This window comes from Coffea arabica, chromosome 5e (assembly GCF_036785885.1).
Source record: "Coffea arabica cultivar ET-39 chromosome 5e, Coffea Arabica ET-39 HiFi, whole genome shotgun sequence".
Taxonomy (NCBI): domain Eukaryota; kingdom Viridiplantae; phylum Streptophyta; class Magnoliopsida; order Gentianales; family Rubiaceae; genus Coffea; species Coffea arabica.
Window position 1 is genome coordinate 31916398 of NC_092318.1, and position 6108 is coordinate 31922505.

Genomic DNA, 6108 nt, shown 5'->3' on the forward strand with positions numbered 1-6108 from the left:
ACGCAGCTTTGATTAGATATTTCTCAAACCAGCATCTTAACTCTAACTAAACAACAAGCTGCTTAACTCAACTCCAAACAAACAAGAACAATGAAGGAGCTAATGCATTACAGAAAATCTGGACAGACATTCATGTAGAATGCTTTGGCAATCTGAAATCCACTTTCCAGCTCAAATATTTTAGATGTTTAAACACTCAAACTCAACACCCAACCTTCCATTTCCTCCCTTCAAAACACAATTAAGCATGCAGCTGAAGTACAAACTCAGAAAACAGCCATGGAAAGAAACAGTAAGAAGAAAAATGCAGCAATTTTTATTTGCGTGCAAACACTCCAACAAGCTCTACCAATATGTCATTTACAGACCAAATGCAAGGAATTTGCCCCCCCATTACCATCGAATGTCCCCAAACATGAACTTTCTTATAGACGCAAACAAAGCCAATGAACAAAACAGGAGCAATGAAGCGCAGCTTTTCTTATTTCAGACAAGACTTCCGGATATCATCTTAACAGTAATCGCATGCATGACCCTCTTAAAATATTCTAGAGTGAAATCAACAAGTGTGGAACATTTTACAGCTTGTCAAACTTTAAATGCAACAATTTGGAATCCCAAAATTCCCAAAGAAAACTGGAAAAATTCTTTCTCCCTTCCTCGGATAAATTGAAACATTTCCAGCAGCTATGTGTCAACAATTTTGGCCAAATTTGCCCACAGTTCAAATGGTTTACTACTGAATGTCATACAAGACTTAAAACAACATTTTTCATGCATTTCCAAGCATTATTTTCCAGAGAAAAATTCCCAAAAACAACTGCAAATTCCAGTTTCACTCCCTCGGCAAATCACATAAATTTTCCAGCACTTGGTTGGTCTTAAATCCGAATTTACCTCGGTTGAATCATTGTGTTAAGTACCCAAAACTAACATGCAAGGCTACTTAATGAAATTACTATCATTTCTAATTCAGATCAAGTTCGGACAGCAACTATAAACATCCACAAATCCAGAAATTCATTCGGCTATTCTCGGATGATCTTGCATGCAGCAGATTTTCTTGTTCATTTTTATTTCTTGCTTAACCGAGCTAATGAGCTGCATGCAAAGCTTAATCATCTTGTCTTAAGTTAGTTAATCACATTTATAAGCTCAGATTGCCTCAGGGAAACAAAATTAAAGCTGCATTTCCATTTCAGTTTCTCGGCAAACCCATTCCTTCCAAATCAGATTTTTCTAATGCTTTGTTTTCATCATCCGGAAGCATAAACTTCACATGCAAGCTCTTAAACAGCTTCATCTACCCATAATTAGCTAGCCTAAGTCTAGAATTTACATCAGCTGGGAGCTCAGCTCACGCAACAAGAAGCTGCAATGTTTCTTTCTCGGCTAGCTCTCGGACAGCACAGGAATGCAGCCCGCCAACTCCCTCTCTTGCTCAAGCTTGCACGCGGAATGGAATGGAGGATGATCGCAGATGGTTGAGGTTGAAGAAAGGAATGGAAGCTCTAGGCAGTGAGGAAGAGGATGATAAAACTCACACGGTTATCTCTCACACTCACTCGCGAACAATTTAAGAAAGCAACTTGCGCAACTTCCTCCCTTGCTCAAGCTTTTGATCAGACAGGAAAATGGGAAGCTCGGCTCTTCACTCTCGGTCGATAATCCCGAGGAAGCCGCTCCCTCACAGCTCACGGCAGCAAATGAAAATGGAAGTCTGATATTGTGGTGAATTGGAAATGGTATATAGTGGAATGTGTGGTTGGTGGAATGTATATGTTTTTGTATTATGAGTGGAGTTGGGGGCTGAAATGAAGATGAATCGCGGATGGAGGAGGTTGAGTGTTTTAGAGGGGAAAGGAAATGTGATCCGGCAGAAATGGAATTGTGATTTTTTGATTTTTTTTTTTTTGAAATTAATTAAATAAAACTGATAATAACAACAAAAACAACAAAAAAAAATAATTTAATTAACATTGGATAGAAACTAAATAAACTAAAATCAACAAAGCACAATTTTCCATTTTTCATCAATTTCCTCTTTTTTTTTCTTTTTTTTTTTCACAAATTTTACGTTAAAACTTAAAACTAAAACTAAAACTAAAACGTGAACAAAATTAATATGACAAATAATTAGCAAATAAAAGACAAATAAAAAAGGTAACAACTAAAATGCAGACAATCTAAAACAAAAATCATGAATTAGATGCAACATACAAATTATTTAAAAATTTGGTGTCTACATAATAATAATGAATTAATAGAAATAACTAGATTTGTAGGAATAGAGGAAATTTCGTATACGATTCATTCGTGCAATTGCCACGGTTGGCTCGAGGAGACCTTAAGCTGGATAGGTTAGGTTATCATAATTTTCGTGCCTTTTGAGGTAGTGAGTGTCGGAGCTATTGTAGTCAGGGAGGTTTTTCCCCTCTCTGTAACTGTATTTTATTAATAAAGGAAAAAAGATTATTTTTAAAAAAACTAGAGCACTTGATTTAATTCGTCTTGAATTTGTTGGTGAAGGAATTTAGTTTAAACATGCTAATTCAGTTAAAAAATATACCGATGTATTACTTAAATTAACACTCTGTGATATGTGTGAAATAGATAAGTATATCTGTGTTTTTCAATATTATTATTATAGAATAGATTCAAAGAAAAGAGAAACATTGTGACGGCCCCACCTCCCCCTAGGGCGTACCCTAGGGTTTAGCGGACCGCCTGCCCAGCTCTCGACAGGACTCACTCACTCACTTCAAATAAAATAGGTTACAACCTCAAGAGTAAAGGGAATAACAGTTCCCAAACTTGGAACATACATGTACATTCATTTCTATTTCAAACATTCGTACAATCCCACATATATCAAAAGATATGAGTTTCAGATACATTTAGTCCTAATCGAGCACTAGCGCGAGTACAATCACAAAATTCAAAAACTACTAGACTACGCTAGCCTGTACCAGTCTCACGCCTCGTTCGTACACCCTGTAAGGAAAACAAATGGCGTGGAATGAGCTAAAAGCCCAGTGAGGTTTCAAATAGCAAGTTGACCATTATTGAAAAGTACAAATTCACGTAGCAAAATAGCGAGCATAACAAGTTCATGAAAGTGAGTAATAACACTTCAAATAGTAAATGTCAAAATGAGCGAGTGAAAACTCTTTTTGTTTTCCAAAAGAATAGTAACACTTCGAATAACAATCAATGTATAAGGATACAGATGGCTCTCAGGAGCCAAATTCTCATTTTTTCACCAGAGCTTGATCAAGTATTAGTTGAAACTCCGTCAACTTTCAAGTAAAGTAACTAGTTCAGTAGTACACCACTTATCTCTAATCTCCGTCCACCAACCAAACCCCTTACCGGGCTCAAACTCCAAGATAAACACTGGTGGTAATATTCGAGTTTACCGATTAGTCGAGGAGATAACACTCCACTCGACAACACTAGATACCCATGGTTCGTTATCTAATCGACTAAGCTCTTGCCGGCTCGACTCGATTAACTAGCCAGTGGGGTTTGGGTCTCCAAGAAGTCGATGAGATAAAATCTCTAATCGACTGAATCAAAATAAAAGTATGGAGATGGGAATGAGATGCACCTCCCACTCATATTGAGTGTGGTACATGCTGCCACTCAGCATTTACAAGTCAAGTACAAGTATATCAAGTCAATTGCAACAATAAATAAGTATATGTCATATTAGGGCAAGTGCGATAAAGTACACTCTTGTCCGATCAAACAAATTATATATCATTAAATCACATTGATCAAGTATTGAAAACAAGTGTCCAGTTCAATCAGGTATTTGGAAGCACTCACCAAAGGTCTATGTGCCTCTAAAAAATCACGTTCAGGTCCAACTCCTTGGTTGGAGTCCAAATCTGCGATAAAATATCATTTACGAATGTAAAACTCTCTAGAGTTCGAAACATAGGAGTTTCGCTTCAAGAAAATCAAGTAAATGCAACTCGTTTAAGTAGTATTCAAGATTCTTATCAAATTCTGAAAAATTCATGCTCGCTCATTTAGTTATGATCAAGAAGTAGTTTTGACTTTAGAAGTTACACTTGGTATAAAAAACCGGGGAAAATCATATTTTGAAAGGGTCGCTACTTTCACTTTTCAAGGGTACAAGTTCCGGCAAAATTTTAGATTATATACCCTGACTAAAGAAAACTCGAATACCATAGGCGATCCAAGTCCAACTTGACCTCAAATCGTCGCTCAAGTCGCAGGTACATATGCCTAACTTTTGAGTGAAAATTTGGGCGGCACGCCCTTTGTGTTTACCTATTTTCCAGCCATTTATGACTTCATTGTTTTTCTCAATTCAGCCCTACAATCACACACAAGTAATGTTACCACCATAGCCCTTCCATTAGGCTCTAAAATCATCCAATTACAACACAAGTTTAATAATACAATCGGAAATCAAGTGTTGAAGGCAAAAGACTAAATGGCAGATTCGACATCTTATAACATTTTCGTCACAACTAGAGTTACATTTATCCGATTGGTGTGAAATTTATACCATTTTGAAGCTAAGACAAAGGGCTACAACTTTCATGAAGACAACTCAACCCAGATCACAATTGATCTAGGTCGAAATTACAGATTACAGAACCAGAATGTCCTTGTCAGTATGGTTGTCAGCACTGAATTCAAATGACAATGACTTAGGCTACACAATTCCGATTGAGGCGTTTTTAGATGCATTGGAAAGCTGAAACATAGGGATAAAATTTTTGTGTTTTGGCCACAGGCTGATTTGATACGGATCAAGGTGAAAAATGAAGCCAAAAGTGTGAAATCACAAAACTGTCTGCAAAATGAAGCTTTTGGTAGTCAGGGGTATTATGATCATTTCACATGATACAGTGCTCAGATCGAGCTGAAACTTTACAGGAAGCTATATAACATCATTTTCTACAACTTTTATGTTTTGACTTAAGCCTAATTCAGCCTCTAACATGGACGAATGAAGCTGGTCAGAAGCAGGGCAGTTCATCATCAAAGCTGGAAATTTCACTACTAAAGCTGGAATTTTATAACTAAAGCTGGAAATTCAACCAAAGCTGGAAAACCATATACCAAAGATTGAAAGTTCACATCAAAGTTAAACCATCTTATATCAAAACTATCAAGTTCATCTCATAGCTGGAAAATGCATATCAAGGCTGGAATTTAAACATTAAAGCTGGAAAATGAAACCCTAGGCTGAAATTCCATCAATCTTCACCAATCTAAGTTATCATCCATAAAACTTCTAAGATTCAAGTCATCTATCCAATAAAATGCAAGATAAGAGAGAGAAGAAGAGTTTCTTAGCTTAATACCTTCAAACCTCAAGGAAATACACAACATCAAGGCTGCCCAAGCAAAATTACTCCACCCAAAGCTTCCTTGTCACCTTGTTGCAAGTTTAATCGGTTTAGATTTGTGGTTCTTGTTGATTTCTCTCCAAATCAATCAAAACCCAAGATGAAATGTGAAGTTTCTCCTCTCTTTTCTCTCTCTCTAGTTCGGCCAAGGGAGGAAGAGAATGAATAGTCCTTGAGGAGAGTTTACAAGATAAAGACTAGAATGGTCTTTGGTCAAAGGTCTTAGTCAAGGCCTTGGATATTTTGTTTTTCCTCTTATTTTTAGTCAAAAATTTCGGCCATCTTGAGATAAAATTAGGGAAAGGAAAAATAAAATAAAACAAGGAGATTATGGTAAGAAAGTATTGGTCAAGTGCGGTACTCCACCGGTAACAAACGGCGCACGTCGGATCAAGTCTATTTTCCTTAACTCTCTTGCACTTGTGTTTTAACTTATGATTCACTAACTTATTAGTAGCACTTCTAATCACACACTTTCTCTTGCTTAATACTTCTTCTTATCCACCAAATTTAGTACACATACCTCACCAATTAATCACACTATCAAAAAACGTAAAAATCCTAATTAACCTTAATGATGCAAGTAAAGGGAAAAACCCTTGGTTCTATGATTAATTGTAACTATTGAGGAAGTGAATGAGTAGTAAAGCTATTGTAAAATAATGGATTCCAAATAAAAGAGAATTTTTAAGAAAATATAAGGGATTTTACAAGT

At 36.4% G+C, this 6108-nt stretch overlaps 1 long non-coding RNA gene across 1 annotated transcript; it reads right to left on the bottom strand.

The window, feature by feature from the left end:
• Nucleotides 1-2601: 2601 nt before the first annotated feature.
• On the bottom strand, nucleotides 2602-5533 carry LOC140006246 (uncharacterized). Its single transcript, XR_011813881.1, has 3 exons — nucleotides 5349-5533; nucleotides 3832-3893; nucleotides 2602-2994 (listed from the first exon to the last, which is right to left on the bottom strand). It is a non-coding gene; the product is annotated as an uncharacterized lncRNA (long non-coding RNA).
• Between the last annotated feature and the right edge of the window lie 575 nt (nucleotides 5534-6108).